This window comes from Triturus cristatus, chromosome 9 (assembly GCF_964204655.1).
Source record: "Triturus cristatus chromosome 9, aTriCri1.1, whole genome shotgun sequence".
Classification (NCBI taxonomy): domain Eukaryota; kingdom Metazoa; phylum Chordata; class Amphibia; order Caudata; family Salamandridae; genus Triturus; species Triturus cristatus.
Window position 1 is genome coordinate 208,897,358 of NC_140592.1, and position 21,633 is coordinate 208,918,990.

Sequence of the window (21,633 nt, forward strand, 5' to 3'; positions counted from 1 at the left end):
ACCATCCCATACCTAAGGCCAATGCGAGTTAAAATGATCCCTGATTAGCTTTGCTTTTTAGATTTTTCTAAATTTTCTCTCTGTCAGTTGCGCCTGAATTCATCTCTTCAAGCATGAAGTTTGAGCTGGCAAACATGGAGTCCTACACTGTGGCCCAGCTTAAAGAGATATATAAAGAGAGGAGACTTCCAAGCAAGAGCACCACCAGGAAGGTGGAAGTGCAAAAGGCACTGAGGGTCTGGGTGGAAGTCAACCAGTCACTTGTTACAGCAACTGAAGGCAATGAGGAGATGGACAGCCAAGGAGAGGATTTGGATCTTACTCCTGAATGCAAACAACCTGCAGAAGGGGATGACTTGACCCCTAATTTGGAGATCCATGCCAGGGCAGGGAGCAGTGTATCTTCCTGCCTGTCCCCAGGGGAGCTGCCAGAGAGGAGGGAGGAGAAAGGCTCCAGGCTGGAGATGGCCAGGCTCAGGATGGAGGAGAAGAAACTGGCCATGGAGGAGAAACTAGCTTTGGGGCATTTGGCTCATGAAAGGAGCCTTAAGGAGCTGGAACTGAAAGTCAGACGGGCAGATTCCAGCAGCATTGGTGGCAGCATACCTGCAGTATATAAAGGAGACACAAAGATCCACACCCCCAAGGATTTGGTGCTCTGTTGTGAGGTGGAAAATGACTTTGACACGTGGTGTTCTGCCTGTGAGGCAGCCCTGGGGGTTCACAAGATCCCAGAAGAGCACTTGGGGGGTATGGTTTGTCTGCACGCATACATATAGTGGGGCAGCACACCATTCTTACTTTAGCGGATGGGGATCAAACCAGGTAGACCCTCATGAAAGCCATCTTGATTGATAAATTTGGATTCACCCCTAAAAAGCACCCCAAATGTTCCTGAACAGTGGGAAGATCCCCAATCAGTTGTGGGTGCATTTTATAAACTACTCCAGCAAGTGCTGCTCTGGCCCCTAGGTGACAGCAAGCTAACTGACCCTAGGAAGCTTGCTGAGGAGGTAGACCTCTGGGCTAGCACCAGAGTGTCCAAAAAGGTATCTGGAGGGAACTCTCACAAGAGTGGTCAGGGGTCCCACCATAAAAAAGAGCGGGGGAGAAAACTCTAAAGATAAAGAGTACTCTAAAGTCCCCCAAACTAATTTCCAAGGGAGTAGTGGTAACTGGTCCCAGTCTGAGCCTAAGAAGAAGGGGCTCTTTTACAAGCAGACTGGGAGGTTTGCACCCCAGTGCATAGAGTGCTACAAATATTGGCACTTTAAGGGCGACTCCAAATGTCCCAAGAGGGCACAGCCCCCACAGGTGGGCAGATACCTGAGTTGGCGAGTGTAGCACTCTGGGAGGGCTCGGCAGGAGCTAGTCCCAGTTAGCTGTGGGGAACAGACAAAAGTGACTCTAGTTTCCCTGGGGTATAAGGAGATGGTGCCAAAAGCCCATATGCCTGTCAAAAAAGGCAGTAGGTCACCAACAATGGCTAATGGTTGGAGGCTCTGAGAGACACAGGAGACAGCATGACTTCTGTGAAGTGTCAACTGGAGTCCTCAGAGCAGGTTCTCCCTAACACATGCCACCAAGTCATAGTCGCTGACAATCGTGAGTCACCTACTGGTAGCTCTGATTCCCTTTTTGTGGGGGGGGGGGGGGTCTCATGTTCTCTAAATGTAGCTGTGTGCCCTGCATGCCTGTAGATTGTCTGTTGGAAAACGACCTGGAGTACACTATCTAGAGCTCAGGGGTCACACTTGGACATGTTGGGATTGCCTGAATGGGTCTGTATGACTACAACGTCCATGGATCCCGAAGAAGGGAGTCAAGGGTGTCTGCAGCCTGAAACAATGGCCCAGACAGCTTCCAGGATGGAGAGGGGCAAGGGCTGCAGTAAACAGGCCCCTGAAGTTTGCACAGTCGAGGTTATTAGGACACCTGATAAGGATGCCACCAAGCCAACTTGGGAGGATGCTGCCACCCTGGGTGACCTGCCTGACCTTGCTCAATAGCAAGTTGAGGGTGGTCCCACTGGGGAGGAATTCTGCAAGGTGCAAAAAAGAGTGCCCCACTCTAGAGGGCTTGAGGTGCCAAACTGAGGCTCATACAGAAGGTGACACCTCTGGAGATCTCCTGATCCATTGGGAGTATGACCCCCATATAGCGAGCCTAAGACTCCAAGATCTAGGGCAGCCCATGTGCTAGTGGTCCCTCAGTGTTATAGGACCTTCTTACTGGATTTGGCTCATGACATACCCATGGTTGGACATCTGGGGCAAGACAAGACCTTCGCCAGGCTTGTTGCCCTCTTCTATTGGCCCCGGATAAATGCAGCCTCAGATGCATCTTGTAGGTCCTGTTCCACTTGCCAAGCCAGTGGGAAGTCAGAGAAAAAGCTCAAGGTTCTCCTTACCCCATTACCTGTCATTTGCACTCCCTTTTAGAGGATAGGCATTGACATGTTGGATCCTTGACCCCAAGACAGCTTTAGGCAACAGGTTAAACCTGGTCTTGGTGGACCATGCCACTTGCTACCCAGCGACCATCCCTTTGAGGTTGATAGCTGCACCTGTGGTGGCCAGGGCCCTAATAGGGATCTTTATCTATGTGGGGTTCCCCAAAGAGGTAGTGTCTGACAGAGAAACTAACTTCATGTCTATATGCAAGACGTTCCATGTGGGATGAATTTGGGGTAACTTATAAGCTCTCCATACCCCATCACCCCTAAACAAATGGACTTGTGGAGGGATTCAACAATACCTTCAATGGCATGATAATGGGCCTACCTGAGCCCATGAGGCATAAGTGGGACATCCTCCTTCCATGCCTTCTCTTTGCCTACAGGGAGGTACCACTGTTGCAGAACTATGCGCAGGAAACCAGGACCTCAGTGAATTGTGGTGTACCAAAAACTCACCTCAGTACCCAGAACCCCGATCCGACTAGCATCAGTGTCCCATTCGTTATCCGTATTCTCTCGGAGGTCCCAATGTATAGACAACCCAGAATAAGCGACCAACAGCCTCATGCATCAAGCCAAAATCCAGTCGGTAAAATACCGATTCGCTAATAGCTCCCGGTATTGAGTTAAAAATACCCAATCCCAATGCATCAACCCAAAAGCAAAAATCGCTATTTAAGGAATCCTTAAATAGCGATTCCTTAAATAGCGATAGCATTTAAGGAATCCCAAATTGAGATCCCTTAATTTAAGGAATCTCAATTTGGGATTCCTTAAATGCAATGCATGAAAGTTAAAAAATTAGCGAATTCGCTAATAGGGGGAGCAAATTACCATGAAGATGAACTGCATGGTAATTTGCTAAAAGTTTGAAAAATGCAGTTTTGTGCATTTTTCAAAGTTTCATGTTGCGCACACACATGCCCTTAGAGCATGTGTGTGTGCAACATATGTGCACATATCAATTTCAGGGGTGCAATAGGGTGTCATTTTGACACCCTTGCACCCTTGAAATTGCATGAGCAATTTGCGAGAACCTACTGGTACTCGCTATTTGCTCATGCAATCTCCAATTCATTCCTATGGGCCTGGAGGCCCATAGGAATGATTGGGATGGCATTCCTTAATTGCTACTCGCAATTTGCTAGTAGCAATTAAGGAAAGTTAAGGAATCGCTATTTGAATAGCGATTCCTACATGCATAGCCTTTTGCTATTCCTTATTAGCGATTCCTTATTTTTCGCTAATAAGGAATCGCAAATGGCATTGTTGATGCATGTGCCCCTTAGAGTACTCTCAGGAATGGTGGGAATCAGAAATACCTTTTCGTTATTATTCTCATATCAGTCCACAACAAGAGTAATCAGAGACACTGTAAAGTTTAAAATGTTTATTTTATAAACTACGTGTCCTAAGATGCAGTACTTTGGCTAACATAAGCAGACAAATGATTAAAATTAAAACCATCAGCATTGTTACAATACCATAGAAAAAGAAGGGAGAAATCATAGTATAAATGACAGTGGAATACAGCCACCTTCCCTTTACTAGTAAGCTAGTATTATTATACTAATAGAAGGTCTCTAGGTTTGAATGGGGAACCCCATACCGTAAAGATCAGCTTAGGCGAATCACATCACGGGATCAGCTTTGCTCTGCGCCTGGAAAAGTTATTCTCCAGAATGTGTGTCTAATGCATGCAAACTGCAATATCAAAGGCTCTCGACCTTCAGATATCCACAGCTGTGTGCGTGTTATGGCTAGAACGTGGGCCGATCAACCTGAACTCAAAAACATACATTGTTTGGTGGCTTAGACTGTTTCTGCACACGATGTTCAGACCAAGGTCGCAATGCACGTCTAGGGATGTGAACAGCAGACAGTTCTCATGTGAAGAAAAGGCAAGCAAGCAATTTTCAAATAATAACATGTACCTGCAGTGTCGTGTGCAAAAGCAGCAGAAGTAGCAAGATGGCGTTTCTAACATCTAACATGCTTATGCTAACATAGCAATGTATGTATCTAAATCGCTGCCTTCACTACACCACAGAAGGGGTGGGGTTTAGCCCCTTTGAACTCCTATATGGAAACCCTTAAAGAGGACCTCTTAAACTTGTAAGAGAACGGTTGGAGCAATCTCTGTGAAACGTTGGCCTGGTATATGCTGACCCTACCGATAATGGGCACCTTGCACCAGTCCAACCAACCCCTTAGAGATGATAGGTTAAAGACAACCTTATTTGAAAGCTATCCTAGTTGTAGCTATGGAGAGCAGCCTTCAGGCTAAGTTTTGGAGGAATGTAAAGCAGCTTGTTTTAACAGTCTATAATCTCTTGAATGATCAAATGAAAGGAGAACCACACCAGGTATATATATATATAAAATATATGTATTTATTACTAAACACACCCTGCTAGTCTCTTTATGAGGCTAGAGGTCAAAGCGTATATGTTACAATTAAAACATCACAGTAAATTAGCACACTATACGATAGGCCCTAGGGGCGAACCAAACCATATATTAAGAAAGTGGTATAAGAACCACGACTTGACTAGACACAAGGTATAGAGCCTGTAGAATCGCTGGGACCCCAAGAACCCATCCAAAGTAGTGACACAGGGGACCCACGGGGGACGTGTGCAGTGTGAGAACACAGCCACAAGCTCCGTTAGCTTCTTTGGGGAAAGTCGCAGTTGGAATTTTTAAGTTTAAGGACACTTAGAGCTGGACTAGGAACAAACCCCTTTGGACTTAGATGGTTCTAGGGCCAACACACACGGGAGCACCGGAGTACTCATGTTACCTTACCGAAGGAAGCTGGGTGCATAGGTGTCAAATGGTGTCGGGCGTCTTAGTCGATTTCAATGGCAGGATGCTGAAAAGTGCTGCTGTCGGGAAGAGGAGAAGTTTCCGGAGAGATCCAAGCCTGGATCGGAGATGTGAAGAACCTAAAAGCAGAGGGGACAGAGTCTGGGTCACTAGCCAGTGACCAGGGGCACGGTAGACGAATGCCCACCGATTTTGGGTGCTTCAGGTACGAGGAGGGGAAGCTTGACTCTTCAGCCACGAGGACCAGGAGGTATCAACGCCGGACAGGAGCTGGATTCGAGCTGTCCCACAAAGGATGTAGAGTGCTGCAGTGTCGGTGCCTGGATTGGACACAACAAGCCTTGGCAACCCACACAGAAAGAGGAAAGATGCTTCGGTGAGGACCAGCAAGGTCCTGGGGACTCCCCAAGCATTGGAGAGTCAGGGCACATCTGGAGCAACTAGGGAAGCCCAATTAAAGTTAAAGTTCCCTTCACAGGGACCCACCAGTTGACAGACCAGGGATCGCAAAGTACCTCGAGCAAAAATACAAAGGGCAGACTCACAGAACACTTGTGAAGTGTAGGCCAGCAATGTTTGGTGGAAAAGGTGCTCGTGGTCTGGGCTACAAGTAACCCAATGCACAGCCTCAAGGGACGTTGAGAAGCTAATGCACTTGCAAATGTGCACGGTGTCCAGGGGTTCTGGTTCCACGGTACCCACGAGGGCTACGAATCTCAGCTTTGCTGGGGACTCGGGTCAGCCTCTGGGAAGTCTGGAAACCCACCTCCTGTGTTGCAAATACTTCGAAGTCTGGCGGGAGCTTCGGAGATGCAAACCGGACAGATGCGTCTTTGGTGCCTGCCTTCCAGGGGAGTAACTCCTTTACTCAAGGGGGATCCCCACCGAGACCAGGAAGACGGTCACCTAGGCCCTCGTCACCAGTCGGCTGGACTACGGGAACGCCCTCTACGCCGGCACCGCCGCCAAACTCCAGAAGAAACTCCAACGGATCCAGAACGCCTCAGCACGACTCATCCTGGACATCCCCCGACACAGCCACATCTCCGGACACCTGAGAGACCTGCACTGGCTCCCCGTCAACAAAAGAATCACGTTCCGACTCCTCACCCACGCACACAAGGCCCTCCACGACCTGGGCCCCAAGTTCCTCAACAGCCGCCTGACCTTCCACAAGCCCACCCGCCAGCTCCGCTCCGCCAGCCTCGCTCTCGCCACCATCCCCCGCATCCGCAGAGCCACCGCCGGAGGAAGATCCTTCTACTACCTGGCAGCCAAGACATGGAACTCCCTCCCCATCCACCTCCGGACAACGCAAGACCATCTCGCCTTCAGGAAGCAACTCAAGACCTGGCTGTTCGAGCAGTAGCGTTCCCCCCCCCCCCAGCGCCTTGAGACCCTCCGGGTGAGCAGTGCGCTATACAAATGCCTATGATTGATTGATTGATTCAGTCATCTAGTAGTGTAGATCGTCGAAGTTCCTGGATTTCTGTATCAGAGTTTCGTCCAGGTGTAATCTAAAGTCCTGTAGTCAGGGGTTCCTTCATTATCCCCAAGGAAGGGGTTGGACTAACTCAGGCACCCACCTATGGGAGGGTTTGTAAAGAGGGGTGGCTACGCCCATTTCCTTTGTCCTGTTTCATACCAGAGCATGGGCTGGTAGCCCCTGCAACCGGTTTGAGCTGGACTAGGCATAGGGACAACAAATGTGCCCCCAGTGCAGACTTCAAAGCACTCTTGGAGTGCACCCCCCAGCCCCAATCCACCAAAGCCTGTCTGGGAGGTGATAACATCTCCCTGTGACAGGAAACCTATTGTCCAGGCCTCCCTTGCAAGAGTTTCAGTCAGCAGCAGGAGGCCAGACTTGTGTCTGTGGCTGGCAGCATCAATTTTGGGATGCCAGGACTCTGTTAGCTGGTAGCGGGTATACCGGTGCTGTCATGTCTCTCCCTCTAGAAGGGTGGGATCAAACTCCCACACCAGTTACTGGTGTGGGGGTATGATTCCAAGGTGTTTGACACCAAAAACGACATGTTTTTCGTGCAGCCATCCTAAAGTTAGCATTTACCGCAAGGTTATAATGCACTTAAGAGTATATGGTCAGGCTGCATCATAGACAACCCCAGAGAATAGATTCCGAAGGCTGCAGAGGGGCTCTGTTCATGCATGGGCATCCTCTTACATAAAACCAAGCACCCTGCCTTCAGGCTTGATAAGGCCTGCCATAGGGGTGACTGATTTATATGTGCAGTGTAAGGGTGAGATATAGTGAACCTATATCTCAGTAAGGGGTGCATGCACCACCTCACTCAGGCTGCAGTAGCAATCCTGTGGTTTCATTTTGGAAGGCTTCCCAGGGGTGGCATAATACATTCTGCAGCCCCTGGTAGGCCTCTGGGTACATAGTATACCATATACTAAGGACTTATAAGGGTACCCCAGAATCCAATCTGGAGTGTACTTAAAGTACTGGGAATCATTTTAAGGGAGAAAGCAGATAGGCTGGGGTCCTGAATAGCAGGATCCCAGCCAAACTAAGTCAAAACCCAGCAAAACACCAGGACAAAAGTGGGGGCAAATATGCAGTCAGATTCCACCTTCCTACATAACCGCCAAATGATAGGAGATAAGGCTAACCTTGGTCAGTTGTGCCTTTATTGACTAAGTGGCCATATAAGGAAGAACCTGCACTAGCATGGTTACCCCTTGTCTTATGGTCCACTAAGCAATCCCTAACCCCAAGGGTATGGGATGATCTCGACCATGGGGAATCACTACCTGTGGTATGTTTTGGCAAAGTAAAAGGCTAGTGGGGTGTCTGAGTATAGAAGTGAGGCCCTAACAATGTTGGTCTTAGCTTCCTCAGATCACTGGTCACCATGGAGGCCTTTCTTTCCATGACTGAGTTGTATCTGGCCCTGAGGGTCAACCTTTGGCTGTTTACAGTTGGGGGTTGGGTCCATTTGGTTGGAACACTGGGGGGACATGGTAGGTTTGGAACCTTTTGGTCCCAGGTTTGCCTTTGCCCAACAGAGTCCATCTGGGGGAGGTTCCTACCCAAAGGTAAGGGGGATCCCTCAGTGTGTTGAGGAATTTTCACCTGGCTAGGGCTACTAGACTGGGTGCCCCCAATCTGCTGATGGGGGGGTTCCTCTGGACAGGGGACCCTGTGTGGTCCACTGACCTCCCTGACCTCTGCAGCCCTGGGCTGACTGAGGAAGGGTAGAGAGGGGCAGGTTACCTGCTCCAGTCTGGGTACCACCTTGGAAGGGTCCCCTGCCATCAGAGGGGGTGCCAGGACAGGCCTGACTACCTCTGGGGCAGCTCCTTCACTAGGGGTAGGATCGGTTCCCTGAGGATGCTGACCCTTACCTATAGTCTGGGGGGAAGAAGTCTTTTCTTCAACCCTTGCGCTCTCTTGTGGAGGAGAGTGGGCCCTTTTTCCAGGCTCCATCACTCCAAAATTTACTTGGGGGTGGGCTGTGGCCATCACAGCCCCTCCAACTCTTTCAGTGATGCCCGGCATTCTTAGATGGGCTTGGTGTTCAACTTCAACCCAGGTTGAGATTTCCAGATCATTGCCCATCAGGCAATCTACAGGCAAGTTTGAGGACACTGCCACTCTTTTTTGGCCTGTGACCCCTTCCCAGCTGAGATTGACTATGGCCTAGGGGTGATCTGTTCTGACACCATCAATGTTGGTCACCTGGTATCTAAACACAGGTAAAAGCTGGTGAGGGGGGACTAGTTTTCCTGTCACCATGGTGACACTAGCCCCTGTGTCCCTGAATGCCACAGCTTTCTGATCATTAATCAGTGGCTCCAGTCTGTACCTGCCCGATGCATTGGGACCCATGGTAAAAGTGGCACATCCCATGCCACCATCACAGACTAGGTAGGCTTGTGTAGGGGACCTGTCTAAACTAGGGACCACCTCTGTTCCCCATGAGAAAGCATCTAACTTTTTGGGTGCAACATTACCGCCTGGGGTATTACTACTAGTAGTACCAGGAGGAGTTGTAGTATTTGTGGGAGGACCATTTTCTTTATTGCCAATCTTGGGGCAACTGGGATCAGTTTTCCAGTGGCCAGGATTTTTACAAACATGGCAATATGGTTTCTTTTCAGGAGAGGAATGAGTTTGGGACCCACCCCCAGAAGAGGACTTTTGGGGCCCTGTAGAGGACTTGTCTGTAGATTTATCCCCACCTTTCTCTTGGGACTTGGTAGAATCTTTCTTCTGGTCACCACCCTGATTCTTAGCCCTTACCCTGGTTCTGACCCATTTGTCTGCCTTCTTTCCCAATTCTTGGGGAGAGGTCAGATCAGAGTCCACCAGGTACTGGTGTAAAAGCTGGTTTTGACAATTATTAAGGATCTGCTCCCTCATAATCAAATTGTACAATCCTAAAAAGTCATGCACTTTGCTGCCATGAATCCAACCTTCCAGAGCCTTAGTAGCACAATCTACAAAGTCAACCCAGTCTTGAGTCTGAGCTTTTTGGGTGTCTCTGAACTTTAACCTGTACTGTTCAGTGGTCAGGCCAAACCCATCAATCAGAGCACTTTTCAAGACTTGGTAATTGTCACCATCCTCTTCTCTAACAGTGAGGGGCTAATCTCTACCTTTGTCTGCAAAGGAGAACCACAAGATTGCTGCCCACTGCTCCTGGGGGACCCTCTGAACTTTACAGGCCCTTTCCAGTGCAGTAATCCATTTGTGGATGTCATCCCCACTCTGGTAGGGAGGGACATTCTTGTTTAGGTTCCTATGGTCATGAGACTTCTCTCTACCACTAGGGATGTTGCTGCCACCATGGGGCTCTAGCCCCAACTTTCTTCTAGCTTTCTGAAGCTCTAGTGACTCCCTTTCTAAGGCTAACTGCTATCTTCTGATTCTAAGCTGAGCTTCCTCATACTTGAGCAGCATTTCTTTCCTCTCATCGGAGGATTCCCTCCGATGAGAAGAAACAGAGGTCCCTACAGATGTACCAGAATGGTTAGACTCCAGAGAAGGAGATCTTGACCTTCTAGGCACACTGCCAACTCTCCTAGGTGGGGTAAAGAGAGGGCCATTGTGGCCTTCTTCCTCATCCTGAGGAGGAGTTGTATCTTCCAGGTTAAGATCATTGTCATCTTCCTGGCCAGCTTCAGAGGTCAGGTCATGGGTATCCTCACTCCTTGGCCTTTCCTAATCTACTGCCCCACCCTCTCTGCCTACCACTTCAGACCCTGAGGTCTTTCTGAGATCATCTAAGAGCAGTACCTCTATGAGGCGTTGGGTGTTTGCACTTTTCCCTGTCTTCAATTTCCTAGTACTACACAATGCTCTCAATTCCAAGAATGGGAGTTTGTCATACTTAGATGGCAGAAGCCCACTGGCTTCTGGCAGGGGCCCACTGGCTCCTGGTCTTGAAGACATCACTAGTGTGGTGAGGTGTATTCACCTACCTACTCTAGTGTGGCCTACTAAACTCTCTTGAGTTGTAGAAAGGGTGTGCTAAGCCCTTGACACACGACTCCTAGTTCAGTAGAACTTACTGTAATTTAAGCTTGAATTATATGTACCTCAAGTACCTTAGGTGGTTTTCAGTTAGTCACTCACTTGAGATTATCTAGTAAAACAAAGGCAAGCTTGAATCCCAACCGCTGTACACCAATGTGAGAAGTAGGCTTGGTATATGCTGTCCCCTAGTGATAGTGGGCACCTTGCACAAGTCCAACCAACCCCTTAGAGATGATAGGTTAAAGACAACCTTATTTGAAAGCTATCCTAGTGGTAGCTATGGAAAGCAGCCTTCAGGCTAAGTCTTGGAGGAATGTAAAGCAGCTTGTTTTACCAGTCTATAATCTCTTGAATGACAAAATGAAAGGAGAACCACACCAGGTATATATATAAAATATATGTATGTATTACTAAACACACCCTGCTAGTCTCTTTATGAGGCTAGAGGTAAAAACACATCTGTTACAATTAAAATATCACAATAAATTAGCACAATATACGACATGCCCTAGGGGCGAACCAAACCATATATTAAGAAAGTGGTATAGGAACCACAACTTGACTAGACACAAGGCTTAGAGCCTGTAGAATCACTGGCACCTCAAGGAACCACCCAAGGTAGTGACACAGGGGACCCCCGGGGACGTGTGCAGTGTGAGAACACAGACACGAGCTCTGTTAGCTTCGATGGGGAATGTCGCGGTTGGAATTTTTAAGTTTAAGGACACTTAGAGGTGGACTAGGAACAAACCCCTTTGGACTTAGATGGTTCTAGGGCCAACACCCATGGGAGCACCGGAGTACTCGTGTTACCTCGCCCAGGGAAGCCGGGTGCATAGGTGTCAAATGGTGTCGTGCGTCTTAGTCGATTTCAATGGCAGGATGCTGAAAGGTGCTGCTGCCGAGAAGATTAGAAGTGTTCGGAGAGATCAAAGCCTGGATCGAAGATGTGAAGAACCTGAAATCAGAGGGGACAGAGTCTGGGTCACTATCCAGTGACCAGGGGCACGGTAGACGAATGCCCACCGATGTTGGGTGCTTCAGGTACGAGGAGGGGAAGCTTGACTCTTCAGCCACGAGGACCAGGAGGCGTTGACGCTGACCAGGAGCTGGATTCAAGCTGTTCCACAAAGGATGTCGAGTGCTGCAGCATCAGTGCCCGGATTGGACACAACAAGCCTTGGCAACCCACACAGGAGAGGAAAGATGCTTCGGTGCGGACCAGCAAGGTCCTGGGTACTCCCCAAGCAATGGAGAGTCAGGGCGGTGAGCAGTCTAAATATCGAAACTTTAATTTCGACCTACAATAATATCGAGTTTAGAATATCGAAGGGACAGAATATCGATGTCAACAATATCTATGGACAGAATATCGACCCTAAGGTAAGTAATATCGATTTCATTTATATCGATGTTAGTAATATCAAAATTAGTAATATCAATATGAAATATATCGATGTTACTAATATCCATGTCACTAATATCTATATTTATAATATTACTATGTGTTTTATCATGTATTTAATATCTATGTGTTAATTATTTTTTGTTAAGTGTTCTACTGGTTTAAAAATATATGTATACAATTTTTATATGTTAATAATGGTTATTTTAAGTTAATTTTGTGTTTTAGTACTGTAGCGGGTTGTGGGTTTATAGGGGAATAGGGTGGGAAGTAATTTAATTATATGAATTTAATTATAAATTTTTGGGAATTTTAAATTAATTTTAAATAATTTTAGTGTTTAAATTCTGTAGCGGGTTGTGGGTTTATAGGGGAACAGGGTGGGAAGTAATTTAATTATATGAAATTAATTATAAATTATTAGGAATTATAAAATAATTTAAAATAATTTTTGCGTTTAAATTCTGTAGCGGGTTGTGGGTTTATAGGGGAATAGGGTGGGAAGTAATTTAATTGTAATTAAGTAATATTTTTATTTATTTATTGGTATTGATAATTATATTATTGTTAATTAAGTAGTAATTGGTAATTAATTATTATTAATTGGTAATTAGTTTTTATTAATTGATTAATTGATAATTATGTTAACTGTATTATTTTATTATTTGAGTGGTTTGTGTGTTTATAGGGGAATAGTGTTGGAAGTAATTGAAATCTAATTAAGTAATTATTAAATTTGTTGTTGGGTATTGATAATTAATTAATTGGAGATTAATTATTAATTGGTAAATATTTTAAATTATAATAATTTGGTTATGAAAATTAATTTATTGTTGATTAATAATCAATTGGTAATTAAATATGTTTAAATATTATTTATTGATATTTCTAAATATTATACTAATAGGTAATTAATAATTGGTAAATAATGTATAATAATTAATAATTTGTGTATAAAAAATATGTAATTGTTTAATATTTTTTAATTGGTAATTAGTGTTTGATAATTATTTTTTGGTCTAAAAAATGTAATTGTTCAATATTTTTTAATTGGTAATTAATATTAGTTAATTATTATTTATTGGTATTTATTAATAATTTATTGCTAATTAATTATTTATTGGTAGTTATGTTTTTAATAAATATCTATTGGTATTTGTAAGTAATTTTGAGTTATTTAATAATTAAATTATTAATTATTTTAAAGAATTATTTTATTTATCAGTATGATATTTTTAACTTCTAAGCTATCTAACACTTGCCCTACTGTTGCACTCTCTGGAGTTAGAATGGTAATTTTTACCCCTACGCAATCCAACACTTTCCCTGCTGTTGCACTCTCTGGAGTTGGAATAGTAATTTTTACCCCTACGCTATCCAACACTTTCCCTACTGTTGCACTCTCTGGATTTGGAATAGTAATTTTTACCCCTACGCTATCCAACACTTTCCCTGCAGTTGCACTCTCTGGAGTTGGAATAGTAATTTTTACCCCAACGCTATCCAACACTTTCCCTACTGTAGCACTCTCTGGAGTCGGAATAGTAAATTTTACCCCTACGCTATCCAACAGTTTCCTTACTGTTGCACTCTCTGGAGTTGGAATAGTAATTTTTACCCCTACGCTATCCAACACTTTCCCTGCTGTTGCACTGTCTGGAGTTGGAATAGTAATTTTTACCCCTACGCTATCCAACACTTTCCCTACTGTTGCAGTCTTTGTAGTTGGAATAGTAATTTTTACCCCTACGCTATCCAACACTTTATTTACTGTTGCACTCTCGGGAGTTGGAATAGTCATTTTTACCCCTACGCTATCCAACACTTTCCCTGCTGTTGCACTCTCTGGAGTTGGAATAGTAATTTTTACCTCTACGCTATCCAACACTTTCCCTACTGTTGCTCTCTCTGGAGTTGGAATAGTAATTTTTACCCCTACGCTATCCAACACTTTCCCTACTGTTGCACTCTCTGGAGTTGGAATAGTAATTTTTACCCCTACGCTATCCAACACTTTCCCTACTGTTGCACTCTCTGGAGTTGGAATAGTAATTTTTACCCCTACGCTATCCAACACTTTCCCTACTGTTCCACTCTCTGGAGTGGGAATAGTAGTTTTTACCCTTACGCTATCCAACATTTTCCTTTCTGTTGTTTTTTTTGGAGCTGGAGTAGTAGTTTTATTGTCTCTGCTATTTAATATTGTTTTTATTATTTTAGCTAATGTAGTATATAATTAATTTTAACAATATTAAAATTAAATGTAATAGTTTTAATTTGTTATACATAATTATTTAATTTTTATTTATGTTATTGTTTTATGTGTGTAATGTTTTTGCAATTGTTAACATTTTTAAATAATGTATAATTTATTAAAATAATTATTAAAACATTATCAAGTAAGTATATATATTATATATGATATGTCTATATTTAATTAATTTTTTATTAAATTATATTTATTAATTATTAATTTTTAACATTGTGAAATATATTTAATTATGTTTATTTTATTTATAAGTATTATTATGTTTATTTTACATATTTTTTATAACTAAAAAAACCCGATATTTTTAAAAACGATATTTTTGACATCTATATTTTATTTTCGATATTTTTGCACTTACCATGTTGTAGATAGGATGTCGATATTCTTGACATCGATATTAGTGTTGCGATATTTGTGTAGGTCGAATTTCTGACTTTCGAAATTTTGTCAGAGAACCAGTCAGGGCATGTCTGGAGCAACCAAGGAAGCCCAATTAAAGTTAAAGTTCCCTTCACAGGGACCCACCAGTCGATGGACCAGGGTTCGCGAAGGTACCTCGAGCAAAAACACAAAGGGCCGGCTCACGGAACACTCATGAAGTGTAGACCAGCAATCTTCGGTGGAAAAGGTGCTCGGGGTCTGGGCTACAAGTAACCCAATGCACAGCCTCAAGGGACGTCGAGAAGCTAATGCACTTGCAAATGTGCACGGTGTCCAGGGGTTCTGGTTCCACGGTACCCACGAGGGCTATGGGTCTCAGCTCTGCTGGGGACTCGGGTCAGCCTCTGGGAAGTCTGGAAACCCACCTCCTGTGTTGCAAATACTTTGGAGTCCGGCAGGAGCTTCGGAGATGCAAACCGGTCAGATGCGTCTTTGGTGCCTGCCTTGCAGGGGAGTAACTCCTTTACTCCAAGGGAGATTCCTCAGTTATCTAGTCATGTGGATCGTCGAAGTTCCGGGATTTCTGTATCAGAGTTTCATCCAGGTGTAAAGTCCTGTAGTCAGGGGTTCCTTCTTTATCCCCAAGGAAGGGATTGGACTAACTCAGGGGGCCCACCTATGGGAGGGTTTGGAAAGAGGGGTGGCTACACCCATTTCCTTTGTCCAGTTTTGTGCCAGAGCAGGGGCGGGTAGCCCCTGCAACCGGTTTGAGCTGGACTATGCACAGGGACACCAAATGTGCCCGCAGTGCAGACTTCAAAGCACTCTTGGAGTGCACCCACCCAGCCTCAATCCGCTAAAGCCTGTCTAGGAGGTGATAACACCTCCCTGTGACAAGAAACCTATTGTCCAGGCCTCCCCTGACGGATTTTCGGTCAGCAGCAGGAGTCCAGACTTGTGTCTGTGGCTGGCAGCATTCATTTTTTGATGCCAGGGCTCTGTTAGCTGGTACCGGGTATACCGGTGCTGTCATGTCTCTCCCTATAGAAGGGTGTGATCATACTCCCACAAATGTTACTGGTGTGGGGTTATGATTCCAAGGTGTTTGACACCAAACACAACATGTTTCCATGCAGCCATCCCAAAGTTAGCATTTACCGCAAGGTTATAATGCACTGAAGAGTATATGGTCAGCTGCACCACAGACAACCCCGGAGAATAGATTCCGAAGGCTACAGACGGGCTCTGCCCATGCATGGGCACCCTCTCACATAAAACCAAGCACCCTGCCTTCAGGATTGATAAGGCAAAACCAAAGGGGATGATGGACAGAGTGTTAAACATTGCAAGCACTCACCCACCTATCCGCCACAGAATTGTGAGGAAAATGTGTTTTTTTAAACTAATTTTTAGGTTTGCAAGGGGAATTCTGTGTAACAGAACCTTGTGAGAGCCAGTCAAGTCACCCCATCCTGGATTCCCCTGGGTGTCTAGTTTTCACAAATTGATAGGTTGGATAGGTTTCGCTAGGTGCCAGCAGAGCTAGGGTTCAAAACCTACAGCTAGGCACTTTGCATAAAAAGGGTCAGTTTTCACTGTGAAAATGTGGTGTGACCACGTTGTGTTTTAGGCCGTTTCCTGTCACGGGTACTTGGGCCTTCTACACAAGTGAGGTACCATTTTTCTCAGAAGACTTTGAGGAACGCGGGGTGGGTGGAATTTTGTGGATCCTAGCAGATTCCAGAACTTTCCAACACAGAAATGTGAGGAAAATGTGTTTATTTGGACAATTGTTTAGGTTTGCAAGGGATTATGGGTAACAGAACCTGGTGAGAGCCAGCCAAGTCACCCCATACTGGATTCCCCTGGGTGTCTAGTTTCCAAAAATGTATAGGTTTGATAGGTTTCCCTAGGTGCCCTCAGAGCTAGGGTTCAAAATCTACAGCTAGTCACTTTGCAAAAAAAAGGGTCCGTTTTCACTGTGAAAATGTGGTGTGTCCACATTGCGTTTTGGGCCGTTTCCTGTCGCGGGTACTTAGGCCTCCCACCCAAGTGAGGTACCATTTGTCTCTGAAGTCTTTGGGGAACGCGGGGTGGGTGGAATCTTGTGGATCCACGCAGGTTCCAGAACTTTCCACCACTGAAATGTGAAAAAATTTGGTTTTTTGGACACGTTTTTAGGTTTGCAAGGGATTTTGGGTAACAGAACCTGGTGAGAGCCAGTCAAGTCACCCCATCCTGGATTCCCCTGGGTGTCTAGTTTTTAACAACGTTTAGGTTTGATAGGTTTCCCTAGGTGCCGGCAGAGCTAGGGTTCAAAATCTACAGCTAGGCACTTTCACTGTGAAAATGTGGTGTGTCCACATTGCGTTTTGGGCCGTTTCCTGTCGCGGGTACTTAGGCCTCCCACCCAAGTGAGGTACCATTTGTCTCTGAAGTCTTTGGGGAACGCGGGGTGGGTGGAATCTTGTGGATCCACGCAGGTTCCAGAACTTTCCACCACTGAAATGTGAGGAAAATGTGGTTTTTTGGACAAGTTTTTAGGTTTGCAAGGGATTATGGGTAACAGAACCTGGTGAGAGCCAGCCAAGTCACCCCATACTGGATTCCCCTGGGTGTCTAGTTTCCAAAAATGTATAGGTTTGATAGGTTTCCCTAGGTGCCGGCAGAGCTAGGGTTCAAAATCTACAGCTAGGCACTTTACAAAAAAAGGGTCAGTTTTCACTGTGAAAATGTGGTGTATCCGTGTTGCGTTTTGGGCCGTTTCCTGTTGCGGGTACTTGGGCCTCCCACACAAGTGAGGTACCATTTTCTCGGAGTTTCTGTGGATCCACACAGATTCCAGAACTTTCCACCACAGAAATGTGTGGAAAATTTGTTTTTTGGACAATTGTTTAGGTTTGCAAGGGATTCTGGGTAACAGAACCTGGTGATCGCCAGCCAAGTCACCCCATCCTGGATTCCCCTGGGTGTCTAGTTAAAAAAAATGTATAGGTTTGATAGGTTTCCCTAGGTGCTGGCAGAGCTAGGGTTCACAATCTACAGCTAGGAACGTTGCAAAAAAAGGGGTCAGTTTTCACTGTGAAAATGTGGTGTGTCCACGTTGTGTTTTGGGCCGTTTCCTGTCGCGGACACTTGGGCCTCCACACAAATGAGGTACAATTTTCTCGGAAGACTTTGGGGAACGCGGGGTGGTTGGAGTTTCTGTGGATCCACACAGATTCCAGAAATTTCTACCACAGAAATGTGTGGAAAATGTATTTTTTTTGGACAATTTTTAAGGTTTGCAAGGGATTCTGGGTAGCAGAACCTGGTGACAGCCAGTCAAGTCACCCCATCCTGGATCCCCCTGGGTGTCTAGTTTAAAAAAATGTATAGGTTTGCTGGGTTTCCCTAGGGGCCGGCAGAGCTAGGGTTAAAAAACTACAGCTAGGCACTTTACAAAAAAAAGGTCAGTTTTCACTGTAAAACTAAAGTGTGTCCACGTTGCGTTTGAGCCGTTTCCTGTCGCGGGCACTAGGCCTACCCACACAAGTGAGGTACCATTTTTATCGGGAGACTTAGGGTAAGACAGAATAGTAGAGCAACTGTTATTACCTATTGACTTTCGATGCATTTCTCTCTTCCAAATGAAAGACAATGTGTAAAAAATAAGTTATTTTGAAAAATGACCTATAATTCTCATGCTAGTATAGGTACTCACAATTTCGGAAATGTGCAAATATCTACTATTTCTAAACTCTATATTTTGTTCCAATTTCAGAAATACATAGGTGTCTTTCATACCGATTTTTCCATGTATATATTTACCCAAAATAATTACTATTTACCCGGTACATAATAAAAAACCATTGCAAGTCGCTGCTCAGTTATTGGCTCTGGATTCGTCGGGTTCTTGGTGAGCCTACAAGTCATATATATCCCCACAACCAAAAAGGTCCAGCAAATGTAATGGTTTATTGCTTTCAAACAGCTGTCATAATTAGAAGAAGTTACAGGTGAAAACATTGACACAAATGTCTGTTTTTCTCAACGAATTTTCAATTTTTCCTATGTTCAACGGTTAGTTTCTATAAAGAAACCTTGAAGGATCTACACAAATGCCCCCTTGCTGAATTCAGAATTTTCTCTAATTTTCTAAAATGTTTAGCTTTCCTGCATCCATTATTGCTTTCATACCCATTTCTACTATTAAATGTAAAGAGTTTGAAAGCACAAAAAATAGGCTATGTCTCAGAAAAATGCCAAAACTGTGTACATTTTTTTAGTTTTCTGACAAAAGTCTTCTTGTCCCTGAAAGCTGAGAAGATTGTTTGATACCATTTGCAGGGGAAAAACCAGACGCTTTCATCTGTAGTCCTTTTTTCCCATTTTTCCCCAAAAAACAAAATGTACCTGTATTTTGACTAATTTCTTGGTCCCCTCCAGAGGAATACACAAACCGTGGGTACCTTCAGAATCCCCATGATGTTGGAAGAAAAGGACGCAAATTTGGCGTGGATACCTTATGTGGTCAAAACGTTACAGAGGACTAAGCGTGAACTACCCTAAATAGCCAAAAAAGGGCTCAGCACTGGGGGGTAAAAGCCCCAGCAGTTAAGGGGTTAAAGGATTTGTGCATATGCCACCACTTTAACCACGTTTTCTACAGATCACATACACACTGTGTGTGTTGTTCATGTAAAAACACGATAGTGTATACCATAGGATGAAATAAGTTAGACTGATTTAAAAGTTCCTTATTTTGGTACAGGTTTGTATTATTTATTATTTAAACAAATGTGAGAAGAGCACATAGATTAAGTTCTCTTGATTAGTTAATAATAGCAATTCTTCTCATACATTTTTTCTCTGTAACCTTAAGATTGCAAACAAAAGTTTTGTTTTCAATTGACTATTACCTTTTTATTCAACTATCAATTTATGGCGTCTATTTTATACCTTTACCTCCAGTGCATACCCAACCGGCTGCCAAAAACAACGGCCATTTTCGTAGTCATTGGAAATAAATTGTTTGATCTGTTTTATTAACTTTAATGTCCCATTTGGGTGGTTTCCAAACAAGCGATGGAAATGATAAAATGAAATACAAAATGTAATTGTTTTCTTGCTAGTTTACAACCATAAATAAAATACTGGCTTCAGCAGGGACAGCTAAAGGCCAGAGAAAGCTGACACAAACTCATGTTATTGATAGTCTTACAAACGGTCAGAACAATTGTCAGGCCTAGGAAAATTCAATATTGTAGAGGAAGAAATGTGTCCATTATTTCTGAGAAAAAAGGAGACAAGACAAGGAGAAAGTAGTCAGAAAGATGAATGGAGTATGTTTTACAAAGTTATGAGCTTTAGCGCAGAAATTTAGATTAAAAGCATGGGTTAGAAAATTACTTTAAGGAACACTTTTTACACAACATGCATGAAAAATATGATAATTAGCCTTCTACCATAAAACAACAGTGAATACATAAATAGGGAAAGCCCAACGAAACAATAGTATGTTTGTCTGAATTAAATGGTACATAAACTACAGTTTAAATCATATTATGTGATTTCATAAGAAAAACAGACCAATAGCATGGGGGGGTTAGAAGTAGGGCTAGGCTAAATGGTGATTATGGGTCATTTACCACACCCTCATGGGTGGTGCAAAATGTGCCATGGCAAATATAAACAAAACACCCATTTCCTTCACATGACTTAATGTTCAGAATACCAAGCTGCCCTAGAAATCCTAATGAGGGCTCATGTCAAGCTTCAAGCCCAGTCACGCTCTAAGATGCTGGATACACTCTCTCAAATGTCCCACCATCACTTGGCATGCATGGATTACAAGACTGGGTAGTGCTCTGGCGGGCCAGGGGCGAGGACCCTGGGACCAGGTGTCCCTTCTCTGGCCCACTGTGTCACAAAGTGCCCGGAATGGGTCTCCCAGGTTTATCTGGTAAACTGAATGATTACAGTTTTGTGCCCAAAGCAATCTCAAAATATTTTCAAACTTTAAATGTGTAAGAAGCCCGGCACGCTAGCGTGCATCAAATTCAAGTGCTTAGTGGGCCACTTTTGGTAAGCAGAACTGGCACTGTGGGATGAACTGAGCACCAGGTTAAGGTGCCCAATTCAGACACTCACCATATGTCAGAAAGTGATGCACCATGATCCCTTGAAGGTCAGAAGGATGACTAGATAGCCGGAGCGGGCACTAGCGGAATAGCCTGGAGGCAAGAAGCCAGTGGGTGGCACTAGGAAGGAGTTGCCTGAGCACTGGCATCACCATCAGATGCTAAGGGCCAAGACACTCTGGTCACCAGCTCAGCCCAGGCCATTTGGTCACTGTGCTGGACAACTAGTCAGTGGCTGGCCAGCCACATGACTGTTCAGCTGCTGGCTGACCAGATGACTGGAGGGCTAAGTCTGACTTGTGTCTGTCCCTGGATTCTGTAAGCCCCCATTTAATGGGGGCTTAAAAGTCAAGACAAAATGGCTTCCGGGGCAGGTCAAAAGGGAGAAGGGCCTTCTCTATTTCTCCAGGTTCAGACTCAGGCATCAGGAAGGTGGGAGGCACCTACCCGGGGCACCATTAGCTGGTGGACTGGGGTGACAAACCCAACCCAGGGTATAGTGGCTGCAGACTGGGGAGGACTTCTGAGACCTCAGTGAAAGACCAGCTACCGAGCAGATCCCAGAGTAGGATGACAACCAACCAGGGAGAAGTCGAGGATCCTGCAGGGTAAACAGACCCAGTAATCCCCAATGACAGACAGGCAAAGCCATGGCTTTCACCT